This window comes from Gorilla gorilla, chromosome 11 (assembly GCF_029281585.2).
Source record: "Gorilla gorilla gorilla isolate KB3781 chromosome 11, NHGRI_mGorGor1-v2.1_pri, whole genome shotgun sequence".
In the NCBI taxonomy this organism is placed as follows: Eukaryota; Metazoa; Chordata; class Mammalia; order Primates; family Hominidae; genus Gorilla; species Gorilla gorilla.
In genome coordinates this window covers 123,895,196-123,922,113 of record NC_073235.2, presented here as the reverse complement: position 1 = coordinate 123,922,113, position 26,918 = coordinate 123,895,196, and positions in this window count along the sequence as shown.

Genomic DNA, 26,918 nt, shown 5'->3' with positions numbered 1-26,918 from the left:
TGACTTTCTTCTCTAGTGGTAAAAACCCTGGCTTAAATTATCTTTAATATAAATATTCATTTGCTCAGGTCTAGAATACATGGAAAGCAGTTTTAGAATTGTTAATAACTGCAAAACCTAAACTTACCAGTGAGAGTTTAATATTTGTTTTCAGTTCTGTCAAGGGATAATTCACATACAGTGGAATACAAAAATCTTAAGTATGTAATTTGATGAGTTTTGACAAATTCACGCATTCATTTATCCACATGCCCACCAAAATGTAGAACTTTTCATAACCTTGCTCTTTGCCAATTAATCCTCATCCCAAAGCAAATTAACCCAAAGTATATAGAATAAATAAAAGCAAATTAACCCAAAGTATGTAGAATATTGAAATAATAAAGGTAATACTAGAGAACAATAAAACAGAAAAATGGAGAAATAGAGAAAAACTAATATTTGAACATTTGAACAAATCAAATTTGTTCAAATCAAATTAAACAAAACTAATATTTGAATATTTGAACAAATCAGTAAAATTGATAAACCCTTAGCTAGACTGATAATTACTAGAAATAGATGAGGATGTGTGAATATGAATCTTTTAGATAGTAAAAAATAACAAGGAAATATGAATAATTTCATGTGATTTGTCAGTTTAGATGAAATGGACACATTCCTAGAAAAATAAAAATTAAGAACACTGACACGAAAAGAAATAGAAAATCATACTAGCCCTATATCTGTTCAGAAAGTTGAATTTATAATTACCCCCTGTAAATAAATCCCTATTATTTAATGGTGAACTGAAACCTTTAAGAAAGAAAAACCACAAATTCTACATAAACTTATTTTTCAGGAAATAGATGAGAAAAATATTCTTATTTCATCTTATTAGGCCAACAAAACTCTAATACCAAAGCCAGACAGACATTACAATTAAAGAAAATCTGTAGCCTAATGTCCCTTAGAATACTAATTAAATCCATCAATATATAAAAAAAATAGTCTGGACACAGTGGCTCACACCAATAATCTCAGCAGTTTAGGAGGCCAAGAAAGGAGGATCACTTAAGACCAGTAAGGCAAGGCTGCAGTGAGCAACGATTGTGCCACTGCACTCCAGCATGGGCAACAGCAAGAAAAGATGCTGTCTCTTGAAAAAATTTTTAAAAAACAATAGATAATAATATCAAGTGAAACATTCAAAAATTAATTACTGCAATTTATTAAGATTTTTAAAAATCTTATCTCAACAGATGCAGAAAAAACATTTAATAATATTTGCCGATTTATGACTTAAAGCCCCAACAAACTAGGAATTTGTGATAAAGGGCATCTATGGAAAACCTACAGATAGCATTGTATTTGATGTTAAAATATTGGACCCTTTCTCAATAAGGTTGTGAACAAGGCAAGATTTTTCACTTTCCAAACCTTTATTGTAAAGCTGGCAAAAGTAATTTATGGTAATAGAAATCAGAAAAGGTTTTGCTGGAGAAATGGTTAGGACTGTCTAAGAAGAGGCACTAGAAAACTTTGGTTGGGGTATGTATTGCTAAGATGTATTCTTTATAATCTGTGTATTTTGATGTATGTAATTTATATTTCAATGATGATCTAAATTCAGTCTCCAGATATCTATTAAACAATTCAGCTTTTGAGTTTTTACTTTTTATTTTGATATTTTACATGTTCCATATTTCTTATTGTGACAGACAAAATTCTATAACCCCTAATGACCTACATGTTGTGTAATCTGCTCCCTTGAGTATGGGTAGAAACATAACTTGCCTGTAACTGAATATTGCAAAGATGATGGGATATGACTCCATGATTATGTTACATTATATAGTAAAGATGAAGGGATTTTGCAGATGTAATTAAGTCCCCTAATCAATTAACTTTAAGTTAATCAAAAGAAGATTTTCCTGGGTGGGCATGACCTAATCAGGTGAGCTCTTTAAAACAGGATCGAGAGGGCAAAGACTCTCTCCAAGCTGTCCTTGAAGAGGAAATCTGCCTTGGGTACAATGAAATAAATTCTGCCACCAATAATGTGAGTTTGAAAAGAGAATCCTGAGCTCCAGATAAGATGCAGGCCAGGTGCGGTGACTCACACCTGTAGTCTCAGCACTTTGGGAGGCCGAGGCAGGCAGATCACTTGAGGTCAGGAGTTCAAGACCAGCCTGGCCACAATGGTGAAACCCCTTATCTCTACCAAAAATACAAAAATTAGCCCGGCACAGTGGTATGTGCCTGTAATCCCAGCTACTCGGGAGGCTGAGGCAAGGGAATTTCTTGAACCTGGGAGGTGGAGGTTGCGATGAGCCAAGATAGCGGCACTGCACTCCACCCTGGGTGACGATGTGAGACTCTATCTAAAAAAAAAAAAAAAAAAAAAAAAAAATCTAAACCTAGGAGACACCTTGAATGAACCTTGTGAAGTCTTGAGCAAAGGGTCCAGCTGAGCTGCACCGGGACTCCCGACTCATGGGGAACATGTGATAACAAATATATGTTGTTTTAACATTCTAAATTTGTGGTCATTTTGTACTCAGCAGTATGAAATAAATGCACTAAATATTGCTTTAAACATTTTTATAAATGTGATAGCTTCTTAGATATTTCACTTTCCCATTATTGTTTTCCCCCATAGAAGATGGATTTTCTCCTTAATAAATTTTGTATCTATCTCTCATGTAGTTGATTTCCTTCATTTCTTGTTAGGTTGAGTTATAATTTTATCTTGTCTTGGGTTCATCTGGATCACTGTTAGTGGATGTAGATTTTATTTTCAATACCGTGCCTTTGCTTAAGTTGTTACAGAAGAAGAGAAGCAGAGTGCAGGACAAGATTCTGTTCTGCACATGGGGACTCCTATTTCCGCTAGTAAATTACCTGGGCCACATTCTTAAGACCTGCTCAGTGGGGTTCTTATATCTGGACCCCATTTCAGGGATTAGTGCTCAGAGTATGCTGAATTGGCTACTGCCCTTCTATCTTCAGGCTGGGCTATGCTGTCTAGAATCAACACCCGTTTTAGGTACCCTCTCCAAATATACTGTCCACTATTTTTTTTTAAAGAAAGTATTACCTTAATGTCTAAGTAGAGAGAAAATACTACTGTTTCATGGTACATAGTGTAGGCAGAGGAAGGGTAAGTTCTTTAATTTCTTCCTTTGATAATTGTTGAATGTGTTTGGCCTGCTCTTGGTATGTATTTCTCTGAATTTGAGTTATCTCAGGAATTTCTGGAAGAGCTCTCTCCTCTTGAACATGTTTCAGTTTGTGGTTCCTCTTGATGAAGACTTCTGCTTCATCAGTACAAGTCTACCAGCTTCTATTCTCAGGAATTCCTTATACTCTCTGTCACAATAAATGACATTCTGTCTTGTTTTCAAGCATCAATATGGACATATATATCTTCTTTTTTCATTTTGTAAGATTTGATGAAGCAGGGAAGTGCTTTGATTGTTTCTTGTTATATTCCCATGTTCGAAGTGGTCAGATAATTTTACAGATGAGAAAATGAGATTGAAAGATGGCCACAGGATTTACCCAAGGTCACCCATCTGGCAAACTGTATGGACTGGATCTGAGCTTAAATCATCTAACTCTTAATGCAGTGTTTTCTTGCCTCTCATTAGGACCTAAATTATAAATGTTAACGTGATGGAACTTCTCAATATAGTCAAGAGCATTTATTGTCTACTTACATATTAAAGAAAATTACTTTGGAATTCTGGGAAGCCACATATTGAATCATTCTTCAGTGACTCTGAAACTAGCAATGTTTATTTTACTATCACTGTAATTTAGAGTGTGGCATGTATTTTTGTTTGCTTCCATAGTTTCATATTTTTTCATATACACACAATTCATTCACACACACACCCTTAAGTTAGTAAGATAGCCCTTAGCAGGGTGTGCATGCATGCTGGAATTACACAGTTAAGGACTAACAGCTTGCTCATAAGAGAAAATGGATTTACTACCCATCTCCTTATTACTGTCTTCCTCAGTGTTAATTCCATCAATGGCTCTGGAATTTTCATTTGCATGCTTATCTTGAATGGGAGTTGTTTCTCTCTCTCTGCCTAATTATTCCAGTCTAGTCATTTTATAGTTGCCTCCACCTGGTCCCATTCATTCTCAGGTCAGTACAAATCTTGTTCTGGTGGCTTAGGGCTCCCATGCAATATTGTTTTGGTTGATACTGCGGATTTTACTAAGCCAGGTTTCTCTGCAGGTGATTTTAGCTAAATAGAGAGGTTGGGGCAACTTTTCCCAAGACTTCAGTTTAGCATAATAATCCTAGTGCTAGTCCATTACAAGACCTGGGCTACTTTTGGTTCTATTACCCACAGATTCTGGGCCTAGATGCCAGCAGTTTCAAGGCACCATTCTCCCTGATTTCAGTTATATGAGTAGGAATCATTGTTTTGTTTCGGGACAAAGAAAATGGCTCCTCTTGCTTCTGTTAATTTTCATTTTAAAATTTTATTAGTTATTGTTGTGCTTGTATGGGGGGGTATTCCTTGAAGTATGAACTCACCATGCCATTTTGCCCAAATGCCAGATAATTTTTATCTTCCATTAGATCAACTATTAGCGATAATTTTCCTCTCATCTTCTGTTGAATGTGAGTAACTGGAACAGGCTCCTCCTTTTCTGTGTTTTGAAAGTTCACTGTGTTTCTGAAAAATAATAGTTTGTAATTAATTTATTCAGATCAGTGAATGTTTAACAGCAGGACTAACACACGTTCATATCACACTTTGCGTTAGCCAGCTCAAGGGCCGGACAAATGCCAAAATATTTTCCATTTGTGTTTTGGTATTTCATATTTGCTGAATATGAGCCATTATGTGATATATTTACATATATATAATGAGCATGAATCAAAACATTTTCCTTCTGATTTTCTTAATTGGTTGTGGAAGGAAAAATGTCTTTAATCTTGTTTGTAAATGATGTTTAATTTTCTTAGCGTTAATTGGTGGCAATACGAAAGACTCTTTGTTGGTAAAACACATACAGGAAGATCTTATTTACGGGTTTAATATTCTTAGTTAATGATTCTAGCACCTGGAGCTATTCGCCTGTATGACTAGACTCAAGTGGTAATGCTAGTAAGGTGAGTTGATATAGCTTGTAAATTATAGACCTGCAAGTTCTAAGGGGAAAAAATGTGGGGGAATAAATTAATCAAATCAGTCTTTAGCAAAACATCTTTATTGGAGGTAATCAGATGTTTTTCACAAATATGTCCTGTCAGGCTGGACTATTAGGAAGGATAGGCAAGCATGTTAAATCAATGGGAAATGATAACTAAATGAAAATTATTGGAATAAAATTACCGTGGGTTAGAACAATCTTCCGAGGTAACGGGCTTAGAATTGGACATTTTCAGTTGGCGTTTTATTAACACAAAGATTGTCCATGTCTGTGGCACACAAACCCTCAAATGGTTTCCAAAAGGTTAAAAGAGCTTTTTCAAATTCTGTTTACACTTGCATTCAAAATAAGAAAAATAATCTCATGATTGAAATCACTGAGATTTGTGGCAAGGACTCCTTTGATGAAAGCTTGGTTTGGTCACACACAGCGTTAAGCAGGAGCTCAGCCAGGGATCACAAGACAGACTTCCTTCAAATATCCTCCTTTCACGTCATAAACATACATTCACGCCCACGTGGGGGCATGAGGTATCAGGGAGAGACAGTTGAATTCTATAAAAAGTTTTCAGATAGCTAGAAAATAGGTTTTGAAAATGCAGTAGGCACAGGAACCTTATCCTTTCATCCTTAGATTCCTTTCATAGAAATAAAAGAAAGCACTTTTATACCTGTCACCTTCCCTGAGGGAGGAGGAATGTGTATTAGTCAGCTTTCTGTAAAGGGACAGAACTAATAGGATAGATAAATATATGAAGGGGAGTTTATTAGGAGAATTGACTTATGCAATCACAAGGTGAAATCCCACAATAGGCTGCCTGCACGCTGAGGAGCCAGGGATCCAGTCCAAGTCCCCAAACCTCAAAAGTAGGGAAGCCAACAGTGCAGCCTTCAGTGTGTGGCCAAAGGCCCGAGATCCCCTGGCAAACCACTGATATAAGTCCAAGAGTCCAAAGGCTGAAGAATTTGGAGTCTGATGTTCAAGGGCAGGAAGCATGCAGTATGGGAGAAGGATGAAGGCCAGAAGATTCAGCCAGTCTAGTCCTTCCATGTTTCTCTGCCTGCATTTATTCTAGAAGCAAAGGTATTTTGTGGAGACTCTATTGTCCTCCAAAGCAAAATTTGGTTCAAATAATGATTGTAAATTTTGCAATTACTTTGAAAACCAATAAGACAAAAATCAACAGAATCCTCTGTGATGAGATGGCAAAATGGTAGAATCATGAGATGGTAATAGAATGTAATAGCTGGAGGAGTCCTTTGAGGTCTTCTAGCCTAGTATTTCTCAAAGTGTGAAAATAAGCAGGAAAAAAAAGACAGAATGTGAGGGTCATTTTTGGGCAATAATTTAAGAAATCCTTGCTTAAACTCTTGTTTTTTCACTGCAAGACTTTTCAGGCCCTTTAACACTTAAGTGCATTTTAAGTTTTCAAAAGAGATATTTCTCAAAAGGTGAGCCTGCATGAGGTGAGTACATGTGTGTATGCATGTATTTGCATGTGTGTATGTGTGTGTAAATCTCTATGAATATTCTGTGATGCACGTGTTTATGTGTGTGTGAATCTCTATGAATATTCTGTGAGAGACACTTGAAAAATTCTATTCTCACTTAACATCCCTATCTTATAAAGATGGAAACTGAGATCAAAGCAGGTTGATGCACAGCTCATGATTGTTGAGCTGTGTGGTGGCTGAGCTGGTCCTGAAACTTAGCCACTGTGCAGCTCACCAGTCATGAACAGTGCATCAACCTGAGCATGGTGTTATTTACACTGTCCCACAAAAAGAGGATGAAGGCAGTAATGTCCATGGGCTTAAGGAGAAGAGACCATAGCTGACATGCGTTCCATTAGAAACAGAAAAATGATTCAAAATAAAATTTTCCCTCACTGGCCTGCTAAGATGCCAACAGTATTATTCTTCAAGAACCTTGTAGTGCCATGGGATTTTTAATTAGCTAACTGGAAAGAAGGCTATATTTAGCCAGCTTATACCACAGCAGAGAGTTATTTTCACTGCTAATACCCAGGATAGAAAAAAGTGGGGTATAAGCTGGGCAAGGTGGCTCATGCTCGTAATCCTAGCACTTTGGGGGACCAAGGCAGGTGGATAACTTGAGCCCAAGTTCTAGACCAGACTGTTCAACATGGTGAAACCCCATCTCTACAAAAAATACAAAAATTAGCTGGGTTTGGTGGTGTATGCCTGTAACCCAGCTACTCAGGAGGCTGAGGCAGGAGGATCACTTGATCCCAGGAAGTTGAGGCTGCAGTGAGCAGTGATAGCACCACTGCACTCCAGCCCGGGTGACAGAGAAAGACCCTGTCTCAAAAAAAAAAAAAAAAAAAAAAAGTAGAGTATAGAATTAGTCTCCTATAAGGAGCATCTGTGCTAAAGAAAGATGAGGAAAAGGGTGCTTTTCAGATTTTAATAAGCACAGGGGCAATCTTGTTGAATTTCATGGGTTTTGGATGGGGCCTGGGATTCTGCATTTCTCCCAGGCTCCCAGGTCATGCTAATGTTGCTGCCTTATTGAGCCATACTTTTGAGTAGCAAAGGGCTAGATCATGGACTAATGAGATATGGTTTTCTGTGTGTGTACTTGGGGAAAGATAAGATGGTCTGGAATACAGAGGCTGGCCCATATGTCCTGGCTTGTTTCTTTACAACTTTGTTGAGGAGAGAAGAAACAAAGGCTGAAAATATCTGATAAATTACTAGAATTGAACCAATCATTAACTCTAAGTTATGAAACTCTGCTATTTATTTAGCCATAGATTCTTCATTTTATTAACCCATTTTCTTCTCTAAGACCAAGAAAAGAACTGGGTATGAGATTTCCTTCTTCTATGTACTATCCCTGTGAACTTCGATCTCTTCTCTGAGCCTCAGTTTTCTGAGTATTCAGTGGGAATAAAAAATATGACTATAAAATGAGATCATATGCGTGGACTTTTAACACTCTTCCCTCAGGATTTTTTTTCTTTGCTCCTGAAGAAAAATCAATGAATATAATTTTGGGTTGAAAGTGAATAGAAATTTGGATGCCAGAAAAATCTGCTATTCCAGTGCTAGTGCTTTGTCTCCATTTTTAATTTAATTTAATTAATTAATTAATTTATTTTTTTGATACAGAGTTTCCCTCTTGTCCAGGCTGGAGTGCAATGACATGATCTTGACTCACTGTAACCTCCACCTCCCGGGTTCAAGCGGTTCTCCTTCCTCAGCCTCCCAAGTAGTTGGGATTACAGGTGTGCACCACCATGCCTGGCTGATTTTGTATTTTTAGTAGAGATGGGGTTTCACCATGTTGCCCAGGCTGGTCCCAAACTCCTGATCTCAGGTGATCCACCTGCCTCAGCCTCCCAAAGTGCTGGGATTATAGGCGTCAGCCACTGCACCTGACCGCTTTCTCTCTATTGTTACTAGGACCGCATAGATTCCAGCAGGGCCTCTGTCTCTTCATCAGTAAACACGAGCTTCTTTTGATGGGGGGATAAGTGGGCACATATGTCAGTGGGCAGAAGTGTTTTGCTTTGGAAAAAACAGTTTTACCCTTTTTTAGAGTCCCTTCTTGATACTTTTAATTAGAGATACTTATTTCTGTCAAACAATAGGGTATTTTCTAGAAAAAAAGCTTTATGTAGACTGTCAAGGAATAAGTTTTTCACCTCCATGCTATAACTTAAACACTTCCTTTGGACAACAAAGACACTGGAGAGAGCAGAAAACAACATTATGAAGCCGGTACTACAGTCATCTGGGAGATTCCGGCATCCTGAGATACACTAATCAGATTTGCTGAAATTTCTTGGAAGGCTGGGCTAGTTCTACAAAGAGGGAAGGGACTGTGTGCACGGGAGCCTGGTTTTCACTGAAAACGAATGTTTGCCTTAGTTGTAGTGGGGCCAGTAGATGGTAGTCACTGAATGATCCGAGGCAACAGAGACTCTCCTGATATTTGTGCATAGAAGAAAACAAACCAGGCTCAGTACCAGATCCTGCCATCTAATAGCTGTGTACACTGAACTTGCTTAAACTTCTCTGAACCTCAGTTTTCACATCTAGAAAATGGACATGATAAGGCTTGCCGTTAGAATTTGAGTGAAAATTAAAAATAACACATTACACACCCTTACATAATAAGTACTAAAGAGAAAAACTGTAATTGTATTTCTAGTATTTATCAATTATATTGTTCATTCTACTATGATGACTTATTTTATCATCCTTCCAGGTCTTTGTTGACACTACCTTTGCCTTGCCCCATGGCATTAGAGTTTACTCCTCTCACTGCTTTCGTCCCTGTGGTCATCATGGTCTCGCAGCTGTTCTCTGTTCCCACATCCCATCTCCCACCCCTACTTTCTCATGCATTTCATGAATACGTGAACTTGCTTAACTTCTCTGAACTTCAGTTTTCACATCCAGGAAGTGGACATGGTAATGCTTGCCTTTAGAATTTGAGTGAAAATTAAAAACAACATGTTATACACCTTTACATAATAAGTACTAAAGAAATAACTGGGCCAGGCGGAGTAGCTCGCCAGTAATCCCAGCACTTTGGGAGGCAGAGGCAGGCAGATCACGAGGTCAAGAGATCGAGACCATCCTGGCCAACATGGTGAAACCCTGTTCTCTACTAAAAATACAAAAATTAGCTGGGCATGGTGGCGTGTGCCTATAGTCCCAGCTATTCAGGAGGCTGAGGCAGGAGAATCGCTTGAACCCGGGAGGCGGAGGTTTCAGTGAGCCGAGATAATGCCACTGCACTCCAGCCTGGGTGACAGAGCAAGACTCTGTCTCAAAAGAATAAAAAAAATAAAAAAAGAAAAAAAGAAATAACTGCTATTGTAGTTTTAGTATTTATTGATTCTGTTGCTCATTCTATTACTATGACTTATTTTATCATCTTCTTTCCAGGTCTTTGTTGACCCTACCTTTGCCCTTCCCCATGGCATTAGAGCTTACTCTTCTCACTGCCTTCGTCTTTCTGGTAGTCATGGTCTCATGGCTGTTCTCTATCCCCACACCCCATCTCCCACCCGTACTTTCTTATTCGTCCACTGCCACATTGTTAAACTCTATCATGCACCAATCTTTACAAAATTGGCAGACGTATATGATCCCTTTGGACATCCCAGGTATAGAACCAAGGCACAGAGCCAACTCATAATTACTCTCTAGCATGTCATTTTTAAGTGCTAATGTAGCACTTCCTAAATCCTCTGCACGTAGGGCCTTGGATTAGTTGGAAAGTGTTAAAGTATTTTCTGTGACTGCTCTCTGCCTTTCATAACCTTGAACAAGTCATTTTCACTCCTCTTTTCTCACTTTCCTAATGGAAAGATTAGAGAGATAATATCAGTAAGGTGCTATCTAAATATGAAATGAGGTATAAAGAAAATAAATATCAGACTGTGGCTGTCAGAAGCTGCTGATCCTCCCAACAATAAGTTTTTCTGTGACCTTCAATCTCGTAGCACTGGTCCAGGAAGCAATAATACAAGTCAAGAACAACTTCAGCTCTCCAGAGACTTCTTAAGGGGGCTGTTCTGCTTGCCTTGTTGCTGGCAGATTTTCAATCCCTCATTCAATGAACATTTCTGGAACATCTGCTATGGCCCAAATGGTAGACAGATCAGAAACTGAGAATTTAGAAACGAAAAACAGAGTCTCTGTCCTCAAGGAGGTTACATCCTTCGAGGGGGAAGAATCCAAATAACAAGCATTGCAATACATGCGTGAAGAAGGTCTGTAAAAAAAATGCCAGGCAGAACTGAGGAAGCGGAGAGGCTTTGTCACCAAACTCAGTTTGGAGGAAAGTTTTCTTGAGGAGGAAGCTCTGAAGTTGGGCTTTGAAAGTTGAGATGCATAGGTTGAGAAGAGGAGACCTGGAGTAGGTGAAGGGAAGAGTGATTGCGTCGTGACGGCAAGAAGCGTAGCGTGTAGTTTGGGGGTGTGTCCAAAGGCTGAAGAGTGGCAGCTGCGGTGCAGGACGGTGGGTGAAGGGTAGTCTTCATTTTTTATCTGAAAGCAGTAGAGAGCCTTTGGAGGATTTTAAACAGGAGTCTTGTTCGATCAGAAAGGTGGCTTTGGCTTTCCAAATATCTGCCTTGCTTTTGAGGTCCACTGTCTGTGTTCTTGTAGTTCCTGATGAGGAGTGCACCTGGCCTCTCACCCTCACTGTCCAATCAATTTGATAGCAACTAGCCACATGAAAATATTTAAATTTAAGGCCGGGCGCGGTGGCTCATGCCTGTAATCCCAGCACTTTGGGAGGCCAAGGCAGGCGGATCAGGAGGTCAAGAGTCACCAGCCTGACCAACATAGTGAAACCCCATGTCTATTAAAAATACAAAAGCATTAGCCGGGCATGGTGGTGGGCACGTGTAATCCCAGCTACTCAGGAGACTGAGGCAAGAGAATCATTTGAACCTAGGAGGCAGAGGTTGCAGTGAGCCGAGATCACACCACCGCACTCCAGCCTGGGCGACGGAGTGAGACTCCGCCTCAAAAAAAAAATAAATAAATAAAATGAAATAAAAAATAAAAAAGTAAATTTAAAATAAAACAAAATGGAAATGTAAAAATACAGTTCCTCATACTACCTAATTTACCTAATCACCATGCCACATTTCAAGTGCTCAATAGTGACATTTCAAGAGCCAGTGGCTACTATGTTGGGCAGGGCAGTTGTAGAACATTTCCATCATCACAGAATGTTCTGCAGGATAACTCTGCAACCCTCTGCTTGCTGTCCAGTGAGACTGTACATTACAGTGGGAACATGCAGGTGTGCTAAATTCAGTAAGCACTAGTTCACATCTTCTGTCTTTATCACCTCCAATAGTGTCTGACCTTGGACAAGTTACCTAATATCTTTGGGCTCCAGTTTGCCGATAATAAAACTTATTAGTGTTGAGGCTTAAATGGATTAATGCGTGCAAAGAGTGTAGAATAGTGGCCAGCAAATGGTAAGAACTCAGTTTTGGATGTTAGCATTCATTTTATAAAGCCTCACCCTTGCTTGCCTATTTGGTTCTGATCTATTGTTTAGTTCTTATCTTCCAGACCTGCATTCAGCATTTTTCTCTGGGACCCAGACTCGGCATTCACTGTCTTATGGGCTCTACCTTACCTATGCCTCCCAGGATTCCCCCAGCTATTTCTGTCCCAGATTTGAATCATGCAATTTGTAATCCATTGCCTTTGGGGCTTGACATTGGCAGTGAGAGGATAAAGCACATTGCAAAAATTACCTGTTCTCATAAAGTAAAACTTGAGAGAGTGTCTTGGTAGGGTTGGGGGAAGGGAGAAGGGCAACTGTAATTGAGCAGGCTCACCAAATCCCCCTGGATTCTCCCAGGCTACAGGGAGAATCTAAAATGACCTTGGAATTGAGTCATTTTTCAAACCCAAGTGTAAATTGTTTCCTATCATTTGAAATGTCCTCACAAGCAAACTCATTTTAAATGTTCATACTTACGGTTCCCTAAAAGGTGTGTTAATACTTCAATATAACATTTCAGAATTGTAATATGACGGTTTTGTGCTGGGTGTTTTAGCCATTGCTTGGTGCTTTGACTAATGATGGTAAAAGTATAAAATCACTTCATAAATGGTTTAAATGGCTATCACATATGTTTCTAGATCTAAATTTCTCTTTTCTTAAACCCATAATCATCTATTCTGGTAAAATTGCACTCTCCTTTGTCACAAACTTTTCTTAAATAACCCATTTTTCTTCTTTGCCAGAACTATTTTTATTTAAAAGTTACAACTTCTAAACTGGAGATTATTACAACTCTGCTTTTTAGCCAATAATTTCTATTTGACTGCTATAAAAGTACCATTCTTTCTTAAATCTCTTAGTATTTTGTTCTTTATAATTAAAAAAACGCACACATATTTTCAGACAAAGTTTTATGTAGGCAATTATTTTGCAGATGATTTTTTTGTTTCGTAGTAGCTATGTGGGCTGTCCCCATGCAAATCATGCTGAGTGTAAAACTTGTCTTTGGCACCTCTCTCTGCCCCCTTCCATGAAACAGCTCCTGTATCGGGACACCTGAGTGACTTCCTCCATAGTCCTGTTGCAAAGCATCACTGCACATCCTAGACAAGGAGTCAAAACTAAGCACCCACACTAAGCTCAATGCTTACAGAGATGAAATAGTTAAAGGGAATCAATGAAGCAAACAGGGTGGAAATGGCAGAAATTGTGGTGAGCTAGAAAGTAGATACCCATCCCAACAGGGTAGCCATTATAGTACTCTATTCTACTAGATTATTGCCAAACCATTATTCCAGATCTGCAGATTTTTCAAGAGATGCCTGAAATCCAGATTTAATTAAAACATATAATGTGGACAAATATTTCACGGACCAAGAAAGACCTATCAATCTGTTGCCCTTTTGAGATCGTTCCCTTCAACCTCTAAATGCCTATGACATCAACATATACCTGTCTCAAGGTGTACCTGTCTCTGCTGGGATTAGAATAAACAAAAATAATAATTACTCGTAAAAATACAAGTAATACATTGAAAATTACAAAGTGGCAGTCTTAGAGTGGAGTGGGGTTGGGGTGAAATAAGAGGCAGGACACGACTCAGGCATATTATTTTGATAAAAACAAAATAAAAACCCCCAGAAATCAAAATTTACATTTTGATAGGCATCTTTTGATGACAATGTCAAAATATACTACTATGATTAGTTCTAGGTATGGTGCCAATGGCTATTGGGATTAAACGTACTAGACATGCTACCTACTTCTTGCTTACAGCTATGTCTTTATAATGTCCTTACCCATGGGAATTCAGTGGGATGAGTGATGAGGAACAGAGAGAAAGGTCACTGCCTCCTCTCATTCAGTAAGGAAAGGCCCAGCTATCCTTGTTTGTGGATAAAAAAAAAGTCAAGGTGAAATTTCTCAGACACGGTGTTAATGTACTTCCCTGATGTACTTTCTTCTAGACTTTGGACTTTTCCTAAACACAAACTTTTAGGAAAATGCTGAACCTCTTTGCTAGGGAGGCATAGAAAAGACCACACAAGCACACACAAAATAGGAATTTGTGACCATAACCTCAATTTAAAAATTTTTCTCTATATGTGGTATAATTGAGGGCCTGGTTATTCTCTCCAAAAATCGTGTTCTCAAAGCTAAGACAAATGCATTCCTTTGAAACCTACTTATTTTGAAATCTAATTATGACATATAGCAGTTTGTGCATTTAGCCATAGTTTATCTACACAGTTGCAAACAGGATATGCCACTAGCTCAGGGTCTTTACTAACAAGTCTTTGAATGCCTAAAATGTTGCTTATTTATCTGTCTCTCCCTTTTTCCTTAGGAAGGAGAAAGACTGATTGCAAATTAACCTTAAGAAATGTCCTGCCCAATAGGGCCTTAGAAGACCTGAGATATTTTTAAGGTGAAATATATTGACTTTGTTACAGAGGTTTACAATAAGCAGTCATGTGTTCTTTTACATGACCAAGGGCACCACAGGAAAAGAGAAACAATGAAACATGGCGATAGATTATGCTCACTTTTCCATGTATGTGAACAAAAAGAGGCATGCATCTGACAGGGACTAAATTGAAATTTTAACCCTTAGTGGAAATACATAAGAACACACAACAGCATTGGTTAAAACAAAACAAAAGAGCAGGCTTCATTCACAGAAGTACCAAAATTTCAAGCTTCACACTCAGGCCAATTTTGAATTATACATCTTGGAACACTGTTAAATCAAATATTTGAGTGTCTATAAAATGAAGCATTCCCATTTCAATTACAATCTATTATGTGCCTGTCCTTCTTTACAAGGCCAATATCGGGAGACTAGCACGTCTCTTACTCCTCTAAGGCAGATCTTCAAAACGAATCTGGTGAATTAAGGTTGAGATTGGTGGCAGGAAACTCAGTTTTCAGATAGAGCTCAGAAAATAAGTGATAAAACATATATCTTCCAGGAAATTGTTTTGAACCAACTCTGTATTCTTTAGAAGTCATTTTTATGTAATAGATGTTGCATGCTTCCTGGTAGGTGTGATTTTAGGGCTTTTGGTTTCAGAGACTTAGGGAGTTATAGCAGGCAGTTCCCTAGATGGCTTCCTTGTATTCCTCAGGAGCAGTGGTTGGTGGGCTGATCAAAATCAAGGGGTGTGCCTGGTTCTGATTCCTTTGTTAATTTCTGGTTGTTCAGTTAACCCATACTCCTTTGGAGGCACATTCTGACACTGTTGTTGACTTCATCACCACGTTTAATATTGTTCTCAAGGGGGGTCTTCCCTGCTACCTATGTCTAGGTATGCAAGATTCCACTACAAGATTCCAGAACAAATCTCAGTCAGCTAAAGTCTCTCAGAGAAAGCAGACAATCTTTGATCTAAATGTCAGTGATGTTTGCAATGGTTTTGAAGAAAAGATTCCCACAAAGTAAGCACTAAGAAGAGAGTATTCAGGCTAGAGTACAGGTTCCCACTGCACTGAAGCTGCCCAGGAAGTGTTTGTGTGATGAGGAAACAAGATTACGACTAGAGACAGGATAAAATACTTCCGCTAAGTCCCAAAGATAAAATGGCGAGTATGTGGTAGACTTTATTTACCTCTCATAGTTACCCTTTATATCAGTTAGCTATTGCTGTGAAACAATCCACCTAAAACTTAGTGGCTTAAAAATTAACCATTTACTATTACTCAAGAGGCTATAGCTGGCTGAGTTGTTTTAGTTCTATCTAAATTCACCCATGCATCTGTGGTCAGTTGCATCTTGTATGGAACATTGTAACCTCTTATTAAAATGTCACTGTTAGTAGTAGTAGCTATGTTTCATTCAGCAAATATTACTTAAATGCTTTCAATAGGAAAAACACAAGTTCAGATGCTGCAATAGAAGTTGTTATAAGTGACTGCCCTGTTCCTCAGAATATTATAGTTTTAATGGAAAATGAAATACTAACTTATTCATTCCATAGATGTTTAATGAGAATCTATTTTGTGCCACTCAGTGCTATAAAGCCTATGGGAGGAATTTCTAGCCTAGACATAAGTAGCAGGGAAGGCCCCATGAGGGTGGTGGCATTTGAGCTGGGTCTTGATAAGTATATACAGTTTACCCTTAAATAACATGGGTTTGAACTGCGTGGGTTCACTCATACGCAGATGGCAAAACCAACCCCTCCTCTTCCTCCTCCTCAGCCTACTTAACATGATAACCATGAGGATGAAAAGCTTTATGATGATCCACTTCCACTTAATGAAGAGTACATATATTTTTACTTCCTGATGATTTTCTTAATACCTTTTTCTTTTCTCTAGCTTACTTTGTTGTAAGAATCCACTGTATAATACCTATAATATACAAAATATGTGTTAACTGACTGTTTAAGTCATTGGTAAGGCTTCCAGTCAACAGTAGGTTATTTATAGTTAAGTTTTTGGAGAGTCAGAAAGTTGTGCACAAAAGCTTGCCAACCTCCACATTGTTCAGGGTCAACTGTACATTGTCATGGGCAAACAAGGCATGAGGAAAGACATGCTAAGAAGGGAACCTTCAGTGTAGAGCTGGCGAACATTTTCTGTAAAATGCCAAACAGTAGATATTTTAGGCCTTGTGGACAATTCAGTCTCTGAAGTAACTTGTCAACTCTGCTGTTTCAGCACAAAAGCAACCATAGGTAATCCATAAAGGAATGAGCATGGCTGTGTTGCAATAACACTTTTTTATGAACACTGAATTTTGATTTTGTATCATTTTAGATGTCATATAGTATTATTCATATTTTGCTTTTCCTCCTAACCATTTAAAAATGCAAAACCCGTTTTTTTTTTTTTAACTTTTATTTTAGGTTCAGAGGTACATGTGAAGGTTTTTTTATGTAGGGAAACACGTGCCGTGGGGGTTTGTTGTACCTATTATGTCATCACCCAGGTATTAAGCCCAGTACCCAATAGTTATCTTTTCTTCTCCTCTCCCTTCTGCCACCCTCCCCCTTCAGGTAGACCCTAGTGTCTGTTGTTTCCTTCTTTGAGTTCATAAGTTCTTATTATTTAGCTCCCCCTTATAAGTAAGAATATACAGTATTTGGTTTTCTGCTCCTGTGTTATTTTACTAAGCATAGTAGCCTCCAATTCCATCCATGTTCCTGTAGAAGACATGGTCTTGTTCCCTTTTATGGCTGCATAGTGTTCCATGGTGCATATATGCCACATTTTAAAAATCCAATCTGTTATTGATGGACATTGAAGTTGATTCTATGTCTTTGCTATTGTGAACAGTGCTACAATGAACATTTGCCTGCCTGTGTCTTTAGAGTAGAATAATTTATATTCCTCTGGGTATATACCCAGCAATGGGATTGCAGGGTCAAATGGCAGCTCTGCTCTTTGAGGAATCGTCATACTGCTTTCTACAATGGTTGAAACAATTTATACTCCTACCAACAGTGTATTAGTGTTCATGTTTCTGTGCAACCTCAACAGCATCTGTTCTTTTTTGATCTGTCTTTTTTTTTTTTTTTTTTTTGATATGGAGTCTTGCTCTGTCACCCAGGCTGGAGTGCAGTGGCGTGATCTCAGCTCACTGCAACCTCCACCTCCCAGATTCACGCCATTCTCCTGCCTCAGCCTCCCGAGTAGCTGGGACTACAGGCGCCCACCACCACACCTGGCTCATTTTTTGTATTTTTAGTAGAGACGGGGTTTCACCATGTTAGCCAGGATGGTCTTGATCTCCTGACCTTGTGATCCACCCGCCTCGGCCTCCCAAAGTGCTGGGATTACAGGTGTGAGCCATTGCACCCGGCCTCTTTTTTGACTTTTTAGTAATAGCCATTCTGACTGATGTGAGGTGGTATCTCATTATGGGCAAAACCCATTTTCACCTCTTGGAGCCATACAGAAACAGTTATTGGGTTAGATTGGGCTTGTAGGCTGTAGTTTGTAGGTCCTGCTTTAGAACAAGTGTTTTATGCTGAGAAAGGGTTGAATATGTTGAGAAAAGAATGAGTTATCTTAACTGATGTTTGTGTCAGGTAGTAGCAGAAGATAAGAATAAAAAAAATAGAAGATGGTATGTCTTGAATGCTTAAATAATAATAATCATGGTAACTATGACATCCAAATGTGTACATCACAGCTTGTACATTTTTGCATACAATATCATATTCTCATTTTGTAGATGAGAAAAATAGAAATGCAGAGAGATTACCAGACTTGACCAAGATTATACATCCAATAATGACAGAAATGCAGCTAGTTTTCTAATATCTTTTGGCATTTAATTCTCCTTCAACTATATTATGTAGAGTTTGTCCCATATGCTATGGATTTGATACTATTTTATGAAAAATTTTCATGTTCATAATTTGTCCTTTGGGGAATGAATATCTTCATATTTGAAAAGTCCTTTATTAGGATTTTTATTCATCTAAAACCAAGATGTAAAATTCAGGCCCAAGAAGTCAGACAGTTGTGCAGGATAAAGAAATATTTTTTGGAGTAGGAAGTTATGCTAATTGAGTTTTTACTTTTAGAAGGACGAGGTAGGTTCTCGTGCTCCCAAGACTTGGGCAGGGAAGAACAAGGGAACAGGCGCTTAGGTCAGAGTGGGCATTAGAACCATATAGCATGACTTCAGATTAGGTATTGAATGAAAGGATAGCCAGTAGGGGTGTTTGTGGATCAGGTAGGGTTTATGGACTGTAGGAGCATAGTATTTTATATGGAGCTTTAAATTTGCCCTTCCTGCATGACTTCTTTCTTGTGTGATCCTCAGATTGTCAGAAAAAAAGAATAAAGTACTAAACTTTATGTAGCTTTGGATTAGCAGTTTCTTTAGAATGAAGAATAAAGTCTCATTCTTACTTCATCCGATGGTGCTGGAGATGGCACCAATCTATGGAAACACTTACCAGATACCCAAAGGAAACGAAAAGAGGACACAAGAGTGACTGATTAGGGTGAGAGGTGGCAGGTATGTTATTCATGTCCAGGAATTAATTCATATATAGATATACCTATGCCCTTATTTGTCTTGTATAAATAAGCTATATAAGGACTTACATGTGTGTGTGTGTTTGCTATTTAATTTGGACATTAAAAGTGAACCCCTAAATCTGGAAAATTTAGGATACTAGGATTAACAATCACCTGTAATGGAGAAGGAAATGATCAGATGTATATTTAAGAAAGAAACTCCAGAAGCAAGGTGAAAAATGCTTTGGAGAGAGAGGTATAGGAGGTAACCAGTTAGGAGACTCTTGTAAAAGGACCTGTACTAGGGCAGGGCCATGAGGTTCAAAGAAAGGAGAGAAGCATCAAGCACTTCAGAGAGTTTGGGAACCTCCTGGATCTGGAAGACGAGGAGGAGTGCTGTTTCCTAGAAACACAGGCTAAAACAGCTTTGTCATGTTTTCATGTGAGGGATATTTGATTCTCTGCTAACAGAGGCAAAGCAATTTGTTACTGATGATGTTCAAGTTTCTACCTAATCTGTCATTGACCAGTCTAGAACAAGGCCAGGTTCCTTAAACACCCTGTGAAGCTGAGTGAGAATATATATTTGAGGTATGTGTGCCATTACTTACCCCTGGTGAATTTCAGAAGTCACTCTGCCAGCATTCTTAAGCAATCCTACACTTGACCTCTATGTCCCTATTCAGGCTGCCATTTGTCTCCTGAGCTATCCATCTTGAAGCCCAATTTTAGAGAAATATCATGTTTTATTCTCTAAAGGCAGTGCTGTCTAATAGAACTTTCTGTGATGAAGACAATGTTCGATATCTGTGCTGCCCAATAATGTAGCCACTAGCCCCACGTGGCTAGGGAGCACTTGAAAGGTGCCTAGCGAAACTAAGGCGTTGATTTTTAATTTAATTTAAATTTACATTAAGTAGCCCCATGTGACAAGTGGCTGTCACATTGCATGGTACAACTCTAGATCCTGTTATCCAATATCCTACTCAAACCGTGGAACCTAAGAATTTTGGTTTCAGATGAGGAGATTACACATTTTTTATTGCTTCTTCTTCTTCTTTTTTTTTTTTTTTTTTTGACAGAGTCTCACTCTGTCATCCAGGTTGGAGTTCAGTGGTACGATCTCAGCTCACTGCAACCTCCACTTCCTGGGCTCAAACAGTACTCCCACCTCAGCCTCCTGAGCGGCTGGGACTACAGGCGTTCACAACCATGCTTGGCTAATTTTTCTATTTCATGCAGAGACAGGGTTTCACCATGTTACCCAGGCTGGTCTTGAACTCTTGAGCTCAAGAGATCTGCCCACTTCAGCCCCCAAATTGCTGGGATTATAGGTGTGACCCATCACACGGAGCCTTCACATTTTTCTAGTCCACAGGAATCTGTGGATGTGTCAGGCACTAGCATCTGGCCCTGCTACCATTATTATATGAGTTCCTTCCAGGAATCATGCTGGCAGGCTGGATTAATTAACACTGTACAAGTAAAGAAGCTGGAAGTAACTAATTACATGAATTTGAGTAGTAGTTCCGATTAATTTTTTTAAAATTACATCATAAAACTTTGATATTTAGCAAGTTTACCAGCAGAAGAAATCTAGATTCAATGCTCTTCGTCTTATGCGCTGGATTCATGTTTGAGTCGCATCTATTTAGATGGACCTTCTTGACTCTTCATGGCTATTGATGCAATTTTATTGTCTGGCAATGATTTTGACTCCTCATCTTCTGGACAAGCATGGAATAAGCTTAAACTCACTGGCTCTATGTAGACCTTTCCAGCTATCACACAAAAACTTATCTACCTGAAGTGGCAGTCTCTTGAAATCTTGTCATATGCTTGGCTACTTTTTAACTTCACTTGTGCTAAGACGTTAATAGGTAACCATTGTTTCATCACTGTCAGATAGTATATTAATATTCTAGAGCAATAGCCTTTAGTGTCTGGAGCCAAAGAAGAGACTAATAGGAAGAATTCCAGTTTTCTCTGATTGGCAACTGAGCCATGTAAAAGCAGAGGACAATATGAGAAAATTCAACTCATTAAATATTTAGAATATGACAATGACATGGAAAACTTTCAGGTAGAGAAAAATGACTCCTCTTTTTTGTGCCAAGTAAGTCACAGGGCAAGTCCTCTCCTATCGTAAAGTTAAGTCTAATAATATCTGCAATTCATTGGACCTTTTAAGAACTTCAAAGTATGGAGTAATTAAATCCTGGTGTTTTGATTGAATATATGTTTTTTAAATTCTAAACTATTCAAGCAAAGAGGTAGGGACATTTGCTAACTTTAAGGTTTGTGTACCCACACACATCCACACATATATGTATATATAAAAACATATGCATGGCTGGGCATGGTGGTTCATGCCTACAATCCCAGCAGTTTGGGAGGCTGAGGTGGGCTGATTACTTAAAGTTAGGAGTGGGAGACCAGACTGGCCAACATAGCGAGATCTAATCTCTACTAAAAACACAAAAATTAGCCGGGCATTGTGGAGCATGCCTGGGTGACAGAGCAAGACTCTGTCTAAAAAAAAAAAAAAAAAAAAAAAAAATGCATGTATCTATGTGTGGATGTGTGTGTGTGTGTGTGTGTGTGTGTGTGTGTGTGTGTGTGTGTGTGTGTATTTTCCCCCACCCCAATAGCAGGTAACTGTAGGGAGCGTATTGTTCCCTTTGCTGAGAGTTCATGAGTTTTACCATTTGCTGGTTATGCAACCTTGGGGCAAATCTCAATCTCTATCAGCTTCAATTTTCTTACTTATAAACTAGGAGTAATGATACTTCTGAGGATTATCAAGAAAATTAAATGTTAGTAATACATGAGAAAACAGTAAAATAGGAAGCCATTTAAGGTCAACAGATTTGATGGGGGGTGAGGTGAGAATTGCTCTTTCTCCAACATGATTATGAGGGCTTGAGCTGATGTCTGATTTGACAAATGCACTAAGAAGCATATGGATACATTTTCCTGACAGATGGCTGATAAATTTTGTGCTGCACATGCATGACTTTCTATGGAGTTGCTTTAGCTCAAAGAGCCTCTTTCAGGAATCTTTATGGGGCTAAACTACGTTAGGTGAACCTCAACAAACAAAGAGCCTGAGGCTTGAACCTAATGCAAGCAGTTGCACGGACGTTCAGTATGCTGAGTGTAAATAACATCTTGAATGCCACCAAATGTCAATACCGATGCTTGACGGTATGGCATAAATTCAGTTTTAATTGAGCAGAGCTAAATCCAACCAAATGGACCTGTTTATATCCTCAAATACTGAAATGAAGCCTAAATAATGAAGATTTTATGCTTTGTGTTTGGGATGTCCCCATATATGAAATATATATATATATGAAGAGAAGTATATATATATATATATATATATATATATATATATATATATGAAGAGAAGTATATATATATACTTCCTTAGTTTGACAGTTCTTATCGACTTGAGAACAAAGTCTTAAGTAAACAGCCATCCTCAGATACCAGCTGTTCCAAGGGCTACTCTACCGCACAGGGGAAGGGTGATTTATGCACAAGGAGAAATTGTTTATATTATGTGGCAGTGTGTCCCTGCTCCATAAAAAATTAGTAACCAAATCCATCTATAACAACCTTAAAAAATAACATGGGTTCACAGGAGGTTCAGTTGCTGGGTGCTAGCACATTTATGGCTTCAAATAGATAATCCAGGGGATTTAAACAGACTGCTGAAAATGACTATTATAAGGTGTTCCTGGAGTAAAGTGCTGGAGTTGAGCACTTTAAACAACTGTTTTCAGGCACAAAATCAAATACACTCTGCCTGTTGATTTCTAGCCAGGTGTCTGATATTAAATTATATATATATGTATATAAAATATATATATTTATATATAAAATATATAAAATCTGAAAGAATATTGCAGCTGATGAACAATAAAGATTTTCATTGTAAAATGGAGATGTTGGGAGATAGGAGGTTGCTGTTCTATTTTTTTTTATTTCAGGAGATGAATTGCAATCTCTTTGCCACAAAATCCAAATCTAGTCATTAAAACTCTGATTTTCAAAAGAAGCTCTTGCATGCATATATGCATATGGCTTAGATAGAGCTGAAATTCTTGATTTGCCACTCAGGTTCTTTCTCCCTTGTTCTGTAATGGATCAAGGTGAGAAGAGTTGTTTATGATCTTTATAACTGATACCATGTAAGCATGGATTTACTATCATGCTGCACTTAACTGCCTCTTCTGCAGGCTAAATAGCCTAGTTCTACAAACCTTCCCCTAAGTGTAGATCATTTTCAACTGTTTAATAGCTATCTTTGTTGCTTTCCACTGAAGGATTTCCAAATTATTTCCACCCTTCTAACGTTTTCATCATCAGTAACATTGCATCTGTGAAGTAAATGTTCTGCTGGGCACTGTGCCAGATTTGACTGCGAATGTCTTCTACCTGTCCCGCAAGCTTTAGGGCCATGTTACAAACAACACAAATGAGATCAATACATTTAATAACACATTGACAATGCATGGCCTTTGATTCAGGAGGAGAGAAAGACATAGGCATTGCCTGGGTCTTTTTATCTTGTTTTACCTATTTCCATTAATGATTTTGCTCATTCATCAAGGCTCTTTTGTTAGTTATTATTTGGAGGGTTGTCACTGAGTTTTAAATTCAGTCTAAAGATATATTTGAAATCCACTCAGTTTCAGCCATATGGGTTGGAAGAGAAGACTTTGAACTATCATCAGGACTATATGAGGGTCATTATCCAAGAATTAGGAACCAGAACACCAATGGAAGGGGGAGAGGACACTTGTGCAGCTGTATCCTGGGTTTTAGTGGACACTCCAGGGCCATATATAAGTCAGGAAGATGATGTGAAAACCAGAAGATCCAGGTATTGGAAAAGGTGGTATAAAAACCAACTAACCACTAACAACATTAATAACAACAACAAAACAAAAATAGAGGTAATTATAGATTAATCAGACAGAACACCTCTCAAGGCAGCTGTTGAGTAACAGCTCTTCCCTATCCTGGGTTTCCTTTTGCGGGTGGCACTGGCTCTCTGGTGAGGTCAGTTCAGGGACCAGGTGCAGGCTGATCTAAGGCTTGCACCTGCATTCATTATGAGGAAGTAAAGAAATAACCCGAGGGGAAGAACTCTTAAGTTCAGAGATGTGAAAACCTGGTTTTAAATAATGAATATTCGTTATTAAACCAATAACCTGATTTGGTAGACTCCCCATCCTCATACAGTGACCTCCAGGAAGTTTAAGCCACATTTACAGATCAGTGATCGCATTGAGGGAGAACTCCTCAGCCTGTACATCTGTACTTTCTTTGTTTTCACTCATCTTTATACTCATATGTACATTTTCTCTAGTTCTGGTTTTGCATCCTTATTTATATTTTCCCATATTGATAGCAGGGATTCTTGTGCTTCACGTTATTTACAAAAGAAGACAGGGAACAAATAAGTAAATGTCTGCATCCATAAAGCAAAAGCATTGAGTGGATCATAAAGCCTTGCTGCTTTGTGTATTCTACCTGTTGTGATATTTACTTCCCAATATCTGTCTAGGTGGGCAAAATTCACAATCTACATAAGAATGAAATGAACTTGTTCTCTTGAAATTTTCTTACTTCCCTAAGCATGAAATAGAAGTACACCTTGTTTTCCTTCAGTGAAAACTCAAGTGCAGTCTGATTGCCATCTCTTTGAACAGGCAAGAATAACACGTGTTTTGGATCAGATGCCTCTCATGTGCATTCTTGAGGATCCCTGGTAACCTTAAGGAACAGAAGCAGTTTTAAACTTAGGCTCATAAACTGAGAGTCACACTGTCATGTGGTAGGCATGGTTCCTTGTGATCAAGGGCTTTGATAGGTAGCTCTATACTAATTCAGTTCTGCAGTACCGCTAATACGTAAGTAGGATCTGAAATTGAACCCTAGACACATTCTGATGATGCATTGAAACTATCTTTTTAACTCTCTGGAAAATTTTATTTTCCCATGTTGGATGGGGAATAGTCATAAAGAGATACAATTTGAGTCTTCTGCGGCTATACCATTCAACATTTTAATCCAAATATCCCTTTTTCCTTATCCTCCCAGAAAAAGCATTCTTTTGGAGAGTAATGAACGAAATGAATAGTGGAGATGACATGAAATATCTTCTTAGAAAATTATCCTTATTCTTCTGTTGAGAGTCCAGGATTTGCAGTTCAAAGACATGGGTTCTAGTCCTGGTTCCCACTATTATGTACTCTGTGATTTTATACAAGACATTGAAATTCTTTGAGCTTAATTTTCCTCATCTGTAAAATGGCAATAATGATTCCCTTTTGGCCTGGTGAGGAGCAGTTGAGTTAATTTATACAAAGGTTAATGATCTAATCTTCTATGCACCTAAGCCATGGACTCCCATGCTCATGCCTTTGACCTCGTAAGACCTCCTGTCCACCAAATCTATCACCATCTCACTCTCAGTTATTCTATTTTGTGTTTTCATTTGCTTTAAAAAAAAAAACCACACAAACAGATAAGATTCTATTGTCTGTAATTACAACACTTTCTTGCAAATATAACTCCTTTGCCAGGCCAGGCATGATGGCTCACGCCTATAATCCTGGCACTTTGGGAAGCCAAGGTGGATGGATTATTTGAGGTCAGGAGTTGGAGATCAGTCTGGCCAACATGGTGAAATGCCATCTCTATTAAATATACAAAAATTAGCCAGGGCTGGTGGTATGTGCCTGTAATCTCAGCTACTTGGGAGGCTGAGGCAGGAGAATCACTTGAACCCAGTAGGTGGAGGTTGCAGTGGGCTGAGATTGCATCAATGCACTCCAGCCTGGGTGACAGTGTGAGCGAGACTCTGTCTCTAAATAAATAAATAAATAAATAAATAAATAAATAAATAAATAAATAAACTCCTTTGCCTTTCTTTCTCTCCTGACAGTGTTGTTCACGGAAGTTCCTGCTCTGGTTAATATACTCTTCTGTACTTTAGGCTTGTATCTGAGTCAAATGTTCCTAAAGAAAAATACACATGCTTGCTGAATATTTTTACTTTAAATTTCTGGCCACAAATCTCAGATGGGCATTCCACCCCATCTCCTGTTCCCTGCTCTACCTGCTGATGACCTTGCTTCATTTTTCTTTGAGAGAACAAGAAGCATCAGTCAGGAGGCCTCTGATCCACTCACCTTCAGCATTCTCAATTTTCTCACATTCTGTATTTTGTAAACAGTACAGGGATCTATGAATATTAATTATTATTTTGGTTTCATAATTCTTGGTTGGATATATCTAATGCATTTGGAATACTTTCTAAAAACCCTTCTCAAATTTGACCTCATTAAACTGTTGTACAGAAAAGGGACTATATTAATCACAGTGCAGTATTGTGAAATTTATCGTTATTAAAATGTGTACTAGAAGCATATGAGTCACAAAAGGAGCTGCTTAAGTCTGACCAAGGTAATGAGCAATTTGACCATTTTGCCATTGATTATTTTTGGAATATTTATATTCGGAGGAGGGATAAAGAACATTCAAATTTAAGTATTATTCACTAGGTTTGAGAGCTGAGTATAGGTGATACATAATTGCCTATGTTACCTTCTACTTTACTTTCAAGAAACCCACAATGACCTGTGATTGTGTTGTCAAAAACTCAGGTTCCAAATAAAAAAAATGTTCCTTTTCCCCTTTGCACCTTGTCACTTGCAAATCAATGAGAGCCCTATTTGCTCACC